Source organism: Ictalurus punctatus, chromosome 19 (genome assembly GCF_001660625.3).
Source record: "Ictalurus punctatus breed USDA103 chromosome 19, Coco_2.0, whole genome shotgun sequence".
Taxonomy (NCBI): domain Eukaryota; kingdom Metazoa; phylum Chordata; class Actinopteri; order Siluriformes; family Ictaluridae; genus Ictalurus; species Ictalurus punctatus.
Window position 1 is genome coordinate 19,536,373 of NC_030434.2, and position 16,764 is coordinate 19,553,136.

Genomic DNA, 16,764 nt, shown 5'->3' on the forward strand with positions numbered 1-16,764 from the left:
ATATGTTATTGTTTTTAGAGTAACAGCTCATTCATAGTGCTTGGGACATGTAATCTAAGGCTAATAATAAACAGATTAAAAGCTGTGTTAAAAAAAATAAATAAAAAAAAAGTGTCAGATCAGCCATAACATTAAAACCACTGACAGGTGAAGTGAATAAGATTGATTATCTTGTCACAGTGGCACCTGTCAGGGGGTGGGATATATTTAGGCAGCAAGTGAACAGTCAGTTCTTGAAGTTGATGTGTTGGAAGCAGGAAAAATGGGCAAGGGTAAGGATCTGTGAGACTCTGACAAGTTGGGGGTGGATAGACGTCTCTTTCAGTTGGGATCCTTTTCCTCTGCACCATTTCTCTCTCTTTCTATTTTTTCTTTCTCTCCTTTCTTCCTCATTTTACTTCCTTCTGGGAATCTTTTCCTACAACCTAGATTACGCACAAATGAAGCTGTAAGAAAAGCGGTGCAACCTAACACCACCACCCTGAGCTTAAACATGAGTAACATGATTTGGACGATTGTCTTTTTTCCTTTTGAACTTAATTACGATGTCTAACCACCGAACCATGCCTCACGTACACACATGTACAAACAAATACACCCACGGACAAGATCAAAAGTTTTTCTCTGTACAGCATGTGTTATTGACGGCACTTCATTTACATCTCGAAGCTACATCTCAAACTGTAAAACTACACAAACACTCAAGAACTAGGGTCTTTTAAGGGAAACACCACTTTTATTACTTCCCTACTTAGTGTAGAAGTGAATTCGTGTATGGGTGTGTATGTGTGAACTTCTCTATATTACTACCGTACAGTAATTCAGTACATTACAGTTACTCATATCAATACTGGGACTTTATGAGCTGCAACAGTCATGGGTTAAAAATGTATTAAAAGTCCCTAAATAGTCCTTGTGACAATCTGGACAATCTGTGTAGCATGTCTTAATGGAAACGGAAACTGTTTCCAGTTAATAGAGGTGTGGGGAAAAAAATGGTCAGTGACTGTGAAAACATGACCACGGTTAGAAAGAGCGGGACCTCTGTGAGAAGCTGAAAGCAGGCGGCAGGACCACAGCGTCATGACAGTTAATTATTTCGTTAGAATGTAATGACTGTGCTGAGTTTCTGATTGACTGAGCAGCTTGATGACTGAAAGATTACCTGCTGGTTACTCATCATTAGAGCCTTGGCGGTTCTGTTATTGCGGGAGATTTCAGTGTGGATGGCTGATTGATTGAGGCGGCTCTCGTGTGATGGAGTGGTGTGACGTGCTCCTGTTGCTCTGAAAGAAGCGGTTGGAGCCTTTACTTAAAAGGATTTTCTTAAGTTTTGTTCAAGAAACTGTCTACAGCAGGTAGCAATGCATGTGCACAACATCCTACCTGATTATATTCAGGTATCTCAAGTGACTTTACTCTAACAATCATGGCTACATTTTGTATCTTTTGCTGGTTCTCTGACTCACTAAGCACGCCCAATTGTCGTTAATATTCAGAAGCACACCCCAATTATCATTAATATTCATTCGTTATATATTAATAAATGCCTATTAAGGGAGAAACACTTTGCTGATCATTACCACCAGTCATCATTTTTTAAATGAGTGACTTGTATTTAAAAACATCGTTACATAGCAATGTGTAATAGCGAAACCTTGCAATCGGATTGAGTAGCTGTTCGTCTGTTCACTGCCGCTACAGTAATGTCATTTTTACTCATGTGCCCATATAAGCACTAAAAATAACACCATTGTGCTTTCTCATAAATTTCCCACAACTACTGGAGTAACAGCTCCCCTACAAACTCTAACAAATGGACAAAAGTCACGCATCTTACGAGACAAAAAAAAATTAAGTGTCATGCAGTCCTCACTGCTGTTAAATGCTCAAATCTGATTGGACAGCAGCTATTGATTCGTTTTCTCTAACGTTATACTACTGCACTTTTTCTAATCGTTTCCGTAGTAACAACCTACCCTATACAACAACTTGTATAGTGGTCGCTCCACATGAAAACATGTCATTGTTGATAAGTTGACGTTTTCTGGACATTTTATGGAGGGAGTCTCACAGTACCAGTGTTTTGTAACATTCAGAGGTAAAGTTATAAGCACAGCAAAGCCTTCAGGGTGGAAAATTACGAGCGTTCTCGTTTCTCGCGAACAAGATAAGCTGCATTTTTGTCTTATTAACTTCAACAGAGAGAAAGAAAGATGCTGGTGAGGGAAAAGTGTTCATAGCTGCTATAACATAACTCGTAACAGGAGCTGGCTGGTTTTGAGGACGTTCCGCAACATTAAACGTGAATTTAAACAGATAGCATTGTGCTTGAATTAATACAAAATAATAATTGTTAGCAATTTTAGCAATTTAGCTTTCGTTAATTGTTTGTTTATGTCATGTAATGTGTTTAGCCTAGCTTGCGGCAGTAGGAAAGAAAAAATAAATGCATGTCTCAACTGCACTCAAATGTTAACTGAAGCCTATCTCTATCTTTTTCTAAATCAAATTTTATTTCCTCAATTTGTGCTCACCTTTGCTGTGTACAACTAATATTACTGTTACGTTTGATCAATTAACATCCACCACAACCACAGCATGTGGGGAAAAGCGGAAATGTGCTAATAAAATAACTTCTTAAAGCAGTAAGTCATGAGAGGCTGTGCGTTACAGTGGTTTTACCATGCGACGTGGGCCGTCGCGTTGTTAAGTGCAAAACTATGATATGTACACAGCTTCTGTGAATACATAGGTACTCATGCAATATCTCTTTGAAAAGCTAAGATTCTTGTGATTCTTATAAACCATTTCAAGATACAGTCACAACAGCAGCTACAATCAACGACTCTATCAGACCACTTACAAACACTTACAAAACTGAGGCAACTTGGCAAACTTTAGCTAGCACATTAGCAGAGGTCTACAACTGAGCCCTGGGCCACAACACAAATCTCCACATTTGAACAATCTATACTTCATAAAATAATCGAACACACTTACAGCTTCTGATTCAGAAACGCAAGATTGTCCGAGCAAAGTGGGAATTGCCCCATTTTTCAGGAGTAGCCTTCATATATAGCCTGCGTTGTACTCGCCCAGGTTCAGGAAGCTGTCCTTCATATAATGCACTATGCACAAGCAAACATTTGGGTTGTACTTCTCAGGAACAGCATTATAAATAAACAGTAACCACTGGTTCCTAATTTCGTCTGTTTTTGGAAGGCCAAACAAAGGGGTTTTGCTTTCGCACCGAAACACACAACGTCTCCACGACATGGCACCTGAATTCACTGAAGCCTCGCCTTCTTTCTTTGTGGCTGCCTTTGGGCGGGATTATGCTAATATAACAAATAGTTACGTGGACGTTTGCGGGAGGAATATCTGGACTTCGAACGAGGCGTTTTCGGCAGGTCTGGAGCAGTGTTCTCTATTAGATAGAGTAAATCCCTTTGGGGAGACTATGAGCTTTTTAACTTTGCAGAGCTTATACATACACAAACAGATACATTACACGTTAAACAAGAAAGAAAAACATTAGAAAGCAGAATATGACTCCTTTAAGAAAAAGGATGCCGAACAAAGAAAACACTCATGCACAAGGACCGCTCTTGTCAATCACTATCCTCTTGTTTAGTAAAACCTTGCCTCTTTTCATTGACTCTGCCTGAGACAGAACAAGCTACAGACTTGAATCTAGTGCTGCTCTTGTACACCTGCGATAACAGATGAGTCATGTGGTGTACATGTACTTTGTACTCGTGTGACAAAATGCAACAGAACATGTTTACACAGTAGTGTTTCAGAGTCAACAGATTCGGATGTTTACAACGTTGACACCTACGCTGAGTCCGAAACAGGGGTACTGGGTCAACGGTCAAGGACAATGTGGAAGACAAACTTTTACTATGCATGGGGGAGCTTTATGTAAATAAGTCATTTATGGGTACCGCTCACTTTTGTTTGTTCTCTTTAATGGTGGACGATATGACCAAAAACATAATAATTCTCAAAAAAATGTCTGTGATGCACAATATGTATCACGGTGTATAGCAAAACGTTAGTGCTGCATTTTTATTTATTTATTTATTTTGAAAACCTGTGTTTAATTACCTTCATATACCCCTACTGGACATACATACTCATCTTAATATTCTTTTGATAAACTGAAGGGCAAGTGATATCAGTTTGGTGCAATTATAATTTATGTCATGTGTAAATTAAAATACAAAATCTGGACACTAGGCTTTTACAATATCGAGTTTTCTCTGATTGAGTTTTTCCATTTTAAAATATCACAATAAATGATTTTTATGTGATTTAAATGCAATAATGTGCAGTGAAAAGATTTTTTTTTTAAAAACACACATAAAAGTATTCTGATTTTGTCCTTTTCCAAGGTCTAACGTCCAATATTTTCACTTTTGTTGTTGTTCAGTGTTGATCAGGTAAGTGCCAGTCAAAAAAAAAAAAAATGGCATAACATTATTTTGTTTGATTTGACAATTCATTGTAGGCCTATTTATTCTTTAAGGTCAAAATCTTTGTCCTTTTTTTCTCTTTCAAAACTGTGAAAAACACAAAAGCTGTTTGATATTTTGGGGCAAATGTACACTATATGGCCTAAAGTATGTAGGCTCCTGACCATCAGAGCCATATGTTCTTCCCTAAAATTTTGCCACAAAGTTGGAAGCACACAATTGTATAGAATGTGTTTTGTATGTTGTAGCATTACAATTTTCCTTCACTGGAACTAAGAGGCTCAAACCTGTTCCAGTATGACAACGCCCCTTAGCACAAAGCATGCTCCATGAAGACATGGTTTACCAAGGCTGGAACTGGAAGAACCGAGCACAGAGCCCTCAACCCCACTCAACACCTTTGGGATGAACTGGAACACCGACAGCACACCAAGCCTCCTCACCTAATATCAGTGCCTGACCTCACTAATACTCTTGTAGCTGAATGAGCACAAATCCCCACAGCCATGCTCCAAAATCTAGTGGAAAGCCTTCCCAGAACAGTGGAGGTTATTATAATTGCAAAAATAGGACTAAATCTGGAATGGGATGTTCAACAAGCACATATGGGTGTAATTGTCAATACTTCCATAATGTCTCTATACACATTTAATGAGCGGTCATATATGACGGATATAATGTTGTCATTCGCTAGTGGAGAATGTGAGGTTAACACTCTTATTAGCTAGCTGGTGTCACCCAGAAGACGATGGGTTTTCCTTTGAATCTGGTTCCTCTTAAGGTTTAATCCTCATGAGGTCTCAGGGAGTTTTTCCTTGCCACTGTCTCCTCTGCCTTATTCGTTAGGGATCTAAATCTACATCTGGACTTCTTTGAAGTTGCTTTGTGATAATGTCTATTGTTAAAAGTGCACTACAAAAAAAATCAAATTGAACTGAACTTATAACTGAGGCTGAATCCAATCTTTATTGGGATTTGCTCAAGGACCAAATTCACAGCCTTCCAGTCACTAACACCAAAACCTAACAAATGTGTCTCCTAAACAGAGATACACATGAAGAGTGATTCCTCTTTTATACCTGCTTTCTTCACTGTACCAGTCTAGTTGGTAATTAAACTGTTACCTCTTTTGTGTACTGCTACCCCCCCCCCCCCCACCCCCCGCTCTCTCGCTCTCATTCTCTCTCAATCTACGTCTCATTTTCTTAGATCAGAAGTCTTTGTGCAGGAGGGGGAAATATAATGAAGGAAGTTTAATATAAAATGACTCATGCACTCTTTCCCAGAAAAGATGGTCAAGGACATCTTGTGAATTCGTGTGAAATGACCTAGATGCTTCATCCAATCTGCTGCTTCCATGTCATGACTGTGAGGCCGAGTACACTGCCCATCAAAACCGACAGCTAATCCAAAATAACCTACTTCCATTACATGTGACCTTTAAAGTACGGTTGGATGACATTTAACCTATATATATTTATTTTGATGCAGTAGCACAAAGAGAAGAAGGAAACCACCATGAAAGTAGAAGAAACAGAGCTTGAGAGAGAATTTCACTGAGGAAAATCCCCCACAAAAGCACATAATGTTGATGATGTCAGCACATGATACCTAGAGGCTGTGACTGTAAGTGGAAGTCGATGTAAATGTTTATTGTGTGTGCATATCTGTAGGGTCATGTTTGCTGTTCCAAGTTTCTCCATACACAATTGATCACTTCCTGCTGTCTCACAGTGAGTACACATAGCCTACTGTTCTCCATATTTGTATATGTTGCAATTGCTTATCATTTATATCATGTATGCTTATTATGCTTATCATATATACCTACAGGCTATTATCTCCCTCTGGGTGGAGGGAAAATAATAGGGATGCACTGAATGATTGACAACCGAAATTATTCGGCCGAAAATAGCAAAAAAAAAAGCACTTTCGGTGTTCTGCCAAATAAGTGAAAAGGCCGAATAAATTTGACCGAACAATGATGTGTTTGATGACGCGACCAAATAGCCTAGCAACCAGAGTGAGACGTGCGAATGTCATGACCTCCACTTCCGGCATCGCGCTCGGTGAGATGAGACGGATGTTGACAACCGTGACATTGTTTACTGTGGACACGTGCATTTGTTTTGTTTCTGTTCCGGAGTATTCTGTCATGTCGCGAGACATAAGGGAGTAGAGTACGGAAGCAGGTAAAGACGTATTTATTTAAGGGCAGGCAGACAAATCCAAATCGTAATCCAAAAAAACGTAGTCAAGACAGGCAAAGAGTCGGGCGATCAGCAAACAGGCATAAACGGAGCAAAGCAGGAATCGAAGTCGTGGTCACAGAAAACAGGGTCAAAACACAAAACATGAAAAATGAACTAGTACTATGGACAGGGAGTGGAAAAACCAGCGGGGACTAAATGAACTAATCTATAGTTTAAACTAACCAAATCTATCAAAGAACATAACATTAACAACGTATCTAACTCTACTATATCTACTATAATACTCCGCGAGGTGTACAGGGACGCGAACGGTACATATCCCCAATATAATCAGCCGTATAGAACTGAATAGAACCATTTTTTGCACTCTTGTCAATGCACTTTTTAATGCACTTCTTTGTTGTAGGCTACAGAGTGTTCCATTCTTTCAGCAGTCAGTTATAGGCCTAACATCGGCTATTCAAGGGGGGGCTCAACGATGACCACATCAAAATATTTTTATTTTACTCATTTATTTATTTAAAGTTATATTGGGCCTTGTTGGTAGCCTATGCCTGCTGGAATGAAAAATAATGTTCAGTGTTAAATAAATATTTTAAAACTGTAGTTTTTGTAAATGATTTTTTTCTTTGAAAAGCAAGACAAAATAGTAATAAGCGCATTTTGACTATTTAATTTATGCAATGGTGAAAAAAATGACAAAATAAATGGAAAAAACGCAAAAAAAAAACAGGTTCGGTATTCGGCCTTCGGCTTTCGGCCAAGTTTTTCATTATGTTCGGCTTCGGCAAAATAGTAAAAAGCACATTTTGACTATTTAATTTATGCAATGGTGAAAAAAATGACAAAATAAATGGAAAAAAACGCAAAAAAAAAGTGTTCGGTATTCGGCCTTCGGCTTTCGGCCAAGTTTTTCATTATATCCGGCTTCGGCTTAGGCCAAGAATTTTCATTTCGGTGCATCCCTAGAAAGTAAACAAGAGAGAATGACAAAAAGGAAGTGTGTGTGTGTGTGAGTATGAGAGAGAGGAAGGCTTCTAGAGTGTTCAAAGACAAATAACTTACAAATAACAATAAGTTATAATCCAACAGCGCACGATGGTGGTTAGTGGTTAGCACCTACTTAGTGGTCGCCTCACACCTCCAGGGTTCGGGGTTCGATTCCCGCCGAGGAATGTGTGTGGAGTTTGCATGTTTGCATGCGGGGGTTTCCTCCGGGTACTCCGGTTTCCTCCCCCAGTCCAAAGACATGAATGGTAGGCTGATTGGCGTGTCTAAAGTGTCCGTAGTGTATGTATGGGTGTGTGAGTTTATATGTGATTGTGCCCTGTGATTGACTGGCACCCTGTCCAGGGTGTACCCCGCCTTGTGCCCGATGTTCCCTGGGATAGGCTCCAGGTTCCTCCGCGACCCTGAAGAAGGAGTAAGCGGTAGAAGATGGATGGATGGATATAATCCAACAGTCTTCAGTCAGTGAAGACAATTGGCTTTCTAGAGGTATTTCAGAATGTTAGTATTGATCGACTATCATGAAACCTGAATAGTATGTTCATCTGTGGTTCCTTAGTGTTTTACAGCAAGAACTAGCCTTTTATGGAACCTTTTAGCAAATGGTGCTTGGACCCCGCAGCTTGCAGCTGTATTTCCAGTTACTTTTCTCTACAGAAAAACAGGAAGCGCTTTTGTTTTCTATCAGCTCATTCTTCTGAGGTTTGCAAATTCTCAGGAGTAAAATTCACCTAGGTGAACTTAACGTGTAGAAAAATTCACCGTTACCAGCAAATTCCAGTTTCCGCATCTCACAGTGCGTTCAAGTCCTCCTGGGAAATTCGTAATTACGAGTTGGGAAGTTGAAACTACGTCAGGTGCATTCAAGTCACTTTGGTCGGAGCAAGATGGTGGCGTACACACTCTTAATTAAATACAAAAATACAGCAAGGTTTTTTTTTTTGGGGGGGGGGGGGGGGTTAACACTACTTCTAAAAAAAATTCAGAACAAAGAATATGCATCAGGTGTGTTTTGCTTTTTTATGTTTTTAATCAATTTATGAAGCCACTGTAAACTTTATCGTTAGATATTATATCACAATTGTACAATGCTATAGTATTTTGTGCAGGTGATTAGCTTGCTTTGTTGTAAATAAAAAAGCCCGACAAAGACATGTTAAGCAATTTGCTTGTATTTCAGTAACTTGCTGTATGTACCAAGCACATAATAACTGAAATCAGCTTCTGAGACAAGTAAACGTTCAATTTCAACAAATTTACCGTCAACTACAGACGTTACGTCCATTGATTCCACCGTGTTTTCTTACTGACACGCGCTCAACTCGGAAACTCAGGGCTCAAAGAAAATCCCGAGTTTCCCGCCCGTAATTACGACTTTGTGGTGGCGTTCATGTGCGTTCAGCTCGTAAATACGATCTTATCTTTCCGTCACTTGAACGCATCATTGCGTCCTTTCTCAATCAAGTGGCATACATCAATAACAGAGAGAAACAGAAGCAACACTGCCCCCAACAGCTTCGTTACTGTATAACACTCTACTTTTCTTCTTCTTTCTTTTATTTAAGTGGAATACACATTCTTGCATTGCAACATTGTTGTTTCTTTCTTGGTTAAGCATATTATAAAAACATTTTTTTTTCATCGGCCTCCGTGATTTTTCATTACCGAAGCTGTCGGGTTTGTCAACCAATTGTTGCAACCCAAATGACATCATCAATATTAACCTCTGAATCGTTTATCATGAGTAACTTGAACACCACAAAGTTTCATTACATTTCTAATGCCATTGCTACTAACTGTAACAATTAACTGACTGGATGTGAAATCCTATTTTTGGACAAATTATTATCCTTGTCAAATAGTTTTTTTGTTGTTGTTGTTGTTGTTTAAATGTCAAAAATTAGATAGCTGAACTGAATTTTATTTTCATAATATTGTGTAATATTGGTGCTTTCTAAGCACAGCCTCGATATCAACATATATCATGCCACAGAATACTGCAGTATTGCCCTGTATATGTCCTGATACAGTCACAGCTTTCTGAATGCTAACAGTAACACTTACAAAAAATTAAACGTCAGAGAGAGAGAAGTGAAACTTAATAAGGAAGAAAAAGAGACATGACGTACACCGAAAGCCACTGGACATCTGTCCTGTGTGTGTGTTTTCATTTCAGTGTGAGAGTACATAAAAAACAATAAGTAATAAATATGAAGCCTGAATCATTATGCTGTTTGTACATAACCTTGTGAATGCAAAGGTGTTTATTTAGCCATCTGTGTGTACATACTACTTATGTGTTAAGAGAGAGAGAGCGAGTGTGTGTGTGTGTGTGTGTGTGTGTGTGTGTGTGTGTTTGTTTGTTTGTTTGCTTGCTTGCCTACAACTACATTATTGACTTGCTCTTGTGGTGTGTGCCAGGCAGCTGCCTACATGTCTAGAGCAGGATCATCACCGTGTGTGTGTGTGTGTGTGTGTGTGTGTGTGTGTGTGTGTGTGTGTGTGTCTCCAGACAGCCACTAGGTGGAGGCAGGCGTTGGTTGTCCACTCCAGCAGAGAGAGAGAAGCGGTGTGAATAGTGCATGGTCATGATGACCAGACTGCCAGATCACTGACAGGTTGCGTCAGCATGGTTTCAGGCTGATGTAACAGTAGCGTGATGTCGATGAGTTCATTTCAGGGGGAAAACATTGAGATTATGGATATGCCTGTATACTAGTGGGATGGGACGCACCATACTAATAAAATCAGATATAATTATCGCTACGCCAAAAAAAGAAAAAAAAAAAACCTTTCTGGATAAAAATGATACAAGATTTTCACACAGGGTATGTTTTATTTCTTAAAGTACTCCATAATGTCATTTTAACTGTCTTCAACATGTATCTAAGCTTTCATTCTATTAAAAAAAATTCCAGGATCTATGACTAAACATAAAAATGTCATTTCGAAACACCTTATTATCCCCCTGCAATAACAAATCACTTAATATTATTATCATTAACTAATGTAGAAGGTTAATTCTATTACTTTTATTTTTTTACATTATTTAAGTTTTGAATTTGTTTCATTTAATCACATATTTTTTTAAAGTTTATTCACAGAATATAATAACTGTCCTTGCTTGCACTTTTAAGCAAATAGTTTTGGGGTTGTTGGGTTTTTTTCAGCACAGGAACGCATGATGAAATTATTATCCGTGATCATAACATTCATCACAGATGCGATGAATGGAGATTAAGTTTTTAAAAAAATTCTGTATCACTAGTATTCTTTGTTGTTATATGTGTTCATCTGCCTGTTAGCAGCATTATCTTCTGAATCTGTGCTCATAATAATAATAATAATAATAATAATAATCTTTATTTGCGTAGCACTTTTATTTTTCAGGTCAAAATCTCAATTCTTGACTTACATGATGATAAAGCACATTAAATAAGCACTGCTTGTATACTACCAAATTAACTATATACTGAATCTATGAGCATAGGTACAAATTGTTAAGTCAACGTAAGAAAATAAGTCCTAACCGCAGGCCTGCCTCAGCTGAGTGAACTGCATGGGCTGGGTTATACTGCTTCAGGAGATCAGCAAGATAAACCTGATCCAAATCACAGCTCTAATTCACAGCTTTCAATGTGATGAGCAAGACTGTGTAGTCAATGTGAACCGTAACAGGCAGCCTGTGTAGCTTTAATAAGACTGGGGTAAGGTGCTGTGTCTTTCTGTTCCTGCTGCTATTAGATTTACGCTACGTGCCGTACTATGGCCTTTCTTTTCCTTACTCTACTGTAAGGCAGAAAATATCCCTGTTCATGACAGAGAATCAGCAGCAATGTGGCTAAATATGGTGGGCATGCCAGGTCCATTTTTATAAAATGTAGGACGATCAGGAACAGAGACACAAATAGAGAGAGAGAGAGAGAGCGAGAGGAACAGAGTGAGAGAGGAGAGAGAGAGAGGTGAGAGAGTGAGAGTGAGAGAGGAGAGAGAGCGCGTGAGAAGCGAGAGAATGAGAGAGGTGAGAGAGAGGAGAGAGGGAAAGGAGACAGAGAGAGAGAAAGAGAGAGAGAGAGAGAGGTGAGAGAAAGAGAGGAGAGAGGGAGAGGAGACAGAGAGAGAAAGAGAAAAGAGAGGAGAGTGAGTGAGAAAGAGAAAGAGGAGAGAAGAGAGAGAGTGAGACAGAAAGAGAGAGAGAGGAGAGGGGGGGAGAGAGAAGAGAGAGAGTGAGACAGAGAGAAAGAGAGAGAGAGAGGAGAGAGGGGGAGAGAGAGAAAGAGAGAGTGAGAAAGAGAGAGCGGGAGAGAGAGAGATAGCGAGAGAGAGAGATAGAGAGAGAGAGAGAGAATGGAGAAAAAAGAAGCTGCAGTGAAAGCACAGTACACAGTAACCCAGGGTTTGGCCAATAATGAGAACAGATAAAGAGAAGTAAGCAGCACGACCTCCTCTCTTTACTGAAACTGAGAAGCACAAGACACTGACTGTATCACTGTACATCTGTAGATCTAGGGATGTGTGACATAGCAAGATACACGGTATAACATTTGATAATTTCACAATACACTACGTATTACCAGCAGAGTGACATGATACAGTAGGGCAGCCATTTTCTTTCAAGGTAAGGACTAAGAAAGTCGGTTTTAAATGAGTAATGTGCTGCATTAACAAATTCGACCCCAAGTATCACGCGTGTGTGAGCTCTCGCCCATTTCCACATAGCCGCTGTGTGAAAATAGAGAACTAGCTAGCGGGTCAGAATTTACGATTAAATGTGTAATAATAATAATAATAATAATAATAATAATAATAATAATAATAATAAAATTAAAATAAATAAAAACAAACAAATAAATAAAAACAAAGAAGCTCATTGTTTATAGTCACAGAACTGCAGACTGAATTATATTCAAATCTGTTGGAAATTATGACCTCATTTAGATTTGACATTTTTATACAGATTTATCTTCAACAAAAACAAATTATTTACCACAGAAACATTGAGTCCAAATCAGTTTGTTGTTTCTCTGAGTAACAATGCCAAAAAGTCAGTGTTATAAAAGTATTGAAAGTGCACACAATACCCTCAGAAACATCTATCCTAATGAAATACATCCCTAATAAAACATATAAGGACATGCTGTTAGAGGAAAATAAATCAATAACGTTGATTATCTTCCCATGACTGCACATTCTGAAGTGATTTACTCATTTTATACTATGGTCGTACATCTTATCCGGTTATAGTTACATTTAATGTTGAGCAACATCTGCAAAACAATTTCCTGTTTTTATTTCCATTACCACTATAAACGGTCGTTACCACACCAAACTCTCTTTTCACCAATCTCTCTCTTCCTGTCTTGAGGTCAATAAGACATAGATGCAGTCTATTATGTTATAAGAAGCCACAAAATGCAAACTTCTCTGTCCCATTCTCAAGTCAGAAAACATGGCAGCGTTACTTCTTACTTCTATTACAAAACACTGACACTGGAGACTCCTTCCAGAAACGTTCACAGAAAACTTCACCTTATTAACACTTACACACATTTTCAAATCAGTTTATGTAGCGTCTGAAATACCAGTCCCTGTTTTAGTGGCTACTACATAAATGACAGAGTATTAGAACGAGCACATTAATATAAAACTGTAACTTCCAGCCAACAAGAGACCTTCTGACCAATCAGAATGGAGAATTCAGTGGTATAAATCACGTATTAACTCACACCTAGTAACAAGTGGCATATTCATGAAACAAAACTCTATCCTACTGATTCACACTTCACTACAAGCCTGTTTAAAGCTGCCCTATAAGTACAGTTTAGCACCTTACTGGATGGCATGCCCTCGTCAGCTTGACATTTATTTCCCCCATGTTGAGAGCTGGCACTGAGGCTCAGCCTGTAGTTGTCTAATAATCTTTTATAGTTGTTCAAATTAGACACTGGATGCAAATGTGATTTATTAATCAATGAGCAGCACATAAACTGAAGGCATGTATGTTTGTACTTACAATTTCAAAACAAAGTCTAGTCTTCCATACCAGACTCCTTTGCCATAATAGGGTACTTTATGGGGTATCATTTGTTTGAACTGCCCTGGCCATGACTCTGTAAAGCACTACTGCATCACTGGATGTTTACTAGGGCCATGACTCGGCTGTTTCGCGGCTGCTCCGGAATTAAAAGATAGATGTGTCCGAACTCGAGACGTGATAAACCCAGCGAACAGTAACGATGTTGAAAATCAGGCTCGGTGAAGAGACGGACAACATGCTGTTCGCTGTGCAAATGGGTGCCATTGATCTGTTTGTGTGCGTTCCTTCTAAACTGCATTCGGATCCATCAAAGACAGAGAGGGATGGTGTGGTTTTAAATACGCTTTTCCTGTGAGTGAGATGGCCCAGTGGAGTTGACCTGATTTCCACTTGCCCCAAAAGGCCTTGTTCTCCAAGAAAACAAGCGACCCTGCTGCTCGGCTTCTTTCTCTTCTGCAGAGGACTCATCAACGTTCCAACACGCTGGAATTTGTTAATACTGTGTCCTCGTTTCTAAACTAACGTTCTGCCAAAATCTGAAAATGACCCATTACCGTTCATTCAGAACAACACAAGATGGGCCAATGATTATTTCATGTTACGAGAAATGTTTAGTTAATGCCGGCCAAACTGCGAGACACTAGAGCGTCTTTGGCACTGGGCTCTCAATAATAATGGATAGAGGAACTTTTACATATTTCAACATGGTTCAGACTGCAGTTTATTTACCACGGGAGACAGGTAACTGTGAAGTAGGAGCTTTTAGCGGGTATTTTTTACACATTTTTCCAAATTTAGCCGTTGGTAATTCCCACCCAGGGTGGCAGAGTAGCCATGGCACAGTTCAAGGATCCTCTAAAAAGCATCGCTTGTAGGTGGACTGCCCGTGCTTCATTGCTCCTAGGTGTGAATGAGTGTGAATGTGTGTGCATGATGTCCTGCGATGGACTGGCATCCCATCCAGGGTTTATTCCTAACTAACTCCTAGTGTTCCAGGTATAGGTTCTGGATCCACCACAACCCTGACCAGGATAAAGACATTACTGAAGAGGAATGAATGAGTGAATGATTCACACTCACTAGCTTAGGGGTGTCCAATCTTAGCCGCAAAGGGCCGGTGTGGGTTCAAGTTTTAATGCCAACCAAGCAGGAGCCAATCACCCCTGTGATTGGCTAGTTGCCACTTTTTGCTCAGCAGCAACACTTGCTGTCTTTTAGAGACATGAAACCACTCATGCATCTTCATAGGACAGCTGAACACACTTAGAGGGGAGCATTAACTTACACATGAGATAACAGGCACCTATGACTGGTTTATGTCCCTCTGATTGACAGGAAAAAGAGACCATCCTTTCCACACAGATATTCCCACCAAACAATTGGAAATTCCAATTATTCTCTATTGGACCCCAGACACAGATGAGACTCGAAACGCTTCTGAGTGTTCCACAAAGACATTTAAAAAGTACACAAGTTCAGAAATAATGCTCTAGTCTGGAAGGTCTCCACTGAACTGTGTGCTATCCTGTCTCATCAGTGCTGGGTTTTGATGTCCATCCCTGCTGAGGGGCAGCAACAGGTTGCGCAATAGGAACATCTCGTCCTCTCTGGTTGCTTGCAATCAAAGCATTTTCGACGGTATTTGCCAAGTCAAGCTTGTGTCATTACTCTGTGAAAACGTATCCGTCAATTTACGGCGGCCACTTTCAAAGCTGTGGTTCATCTTTCTTACCTGCCTTTCCCTTTCTCTCGCATGCACACATGCAATCACAGGCCGGGTCTTGATAGATGTGGTTTTGAATAGGTAGAGTGAAGTGCCCGTAGAGAGTTGCTCTTTGTGAGGGGCATTTCGAGTGAGATGTGATTTCACATCGAGTGGAGCACAGGGTACGGGGGCTGTGCCAGCTCTGCTTGCCTGGTCACATTCCTCTCCCATTGAGTGCTTGGGAACCAAGGCTTCAGCGCAAAGTAGAGTGCAAATATTACCTAGCCCACACTGTTTGCCTTCAACTGGGTTGGGGGAAAATATATGGGTTGCTATACTAGCAATGCGACGCAAACTATAGTGTGGGTAAATAATATTGCGCTAAATTGCATTTCATTTTCAATATCATCTCTATACCTATAACTCTAATGAACTCTATGCTGCCTTTAAAAAAAAAATAAATAAATAAAAAATAAAAAAAACCTCAGGCGCATCTTCCGTGCACCAGTTTCTGACAGGAAAAACATTTTGAACCCTGTGACACGATGAACTTTTTAAAGCAGTGTATAATCACTAGTTCAGAACATCTTTACTAGATATAATTGGAAGTGGTTAGTCATGAGTAAATGAAATATCCTGTAAGCTGTAAAGGTCTGTGGTTGAATGCTCAGTTCAAAGACCTCTTCCTTTTAAAAAAGGCCATATTTGTCCACATTAATGGGTGATATTTAGAGCTCTAGCTTGCTACAAAAACACAGATTTCCACTGCAGCTCCAAAGCAATTGTAAAATGTTCAGTTATAAGTAGCTAATTCATTCTTAGCCTGTTATGCTACTATCTTTTACTTTTTATAACCTGTTTGGAACATTAGAGGGCAGGATGTGCTTGTGGTAAGTTAGTGTGAGTTTAATGTTTACCTGTGTTTGGAAAGGTTAGTTTGACATTCAACAGTGTGTTGGTATTAAGAAAGAAGCTCATCATCTTATTGAACTCCATGTATAAATTCAATAACAACAATCGGTTTCCTTTACAGTACTGAAGAGTTAAAGCTCGCTAAGATTCTTTTATGATTCCTTTGAAGGTTTACTGCTAATCTACACATCAACGATCAGCATATAGCTAAAGTGCTTCCAGCAGAGCATTTCACTTTATCTTACTTTGTAAGTAGGAAGATAAAACTAGCCAACATCACAGGTACAAAGTACACATACATGACAACGAAATCTTATATAAAACCAGCGTTCGTTTTTATATATATATATATATATATATATATATATATATATATATATATATATATATATATAAACTGTCATTAAC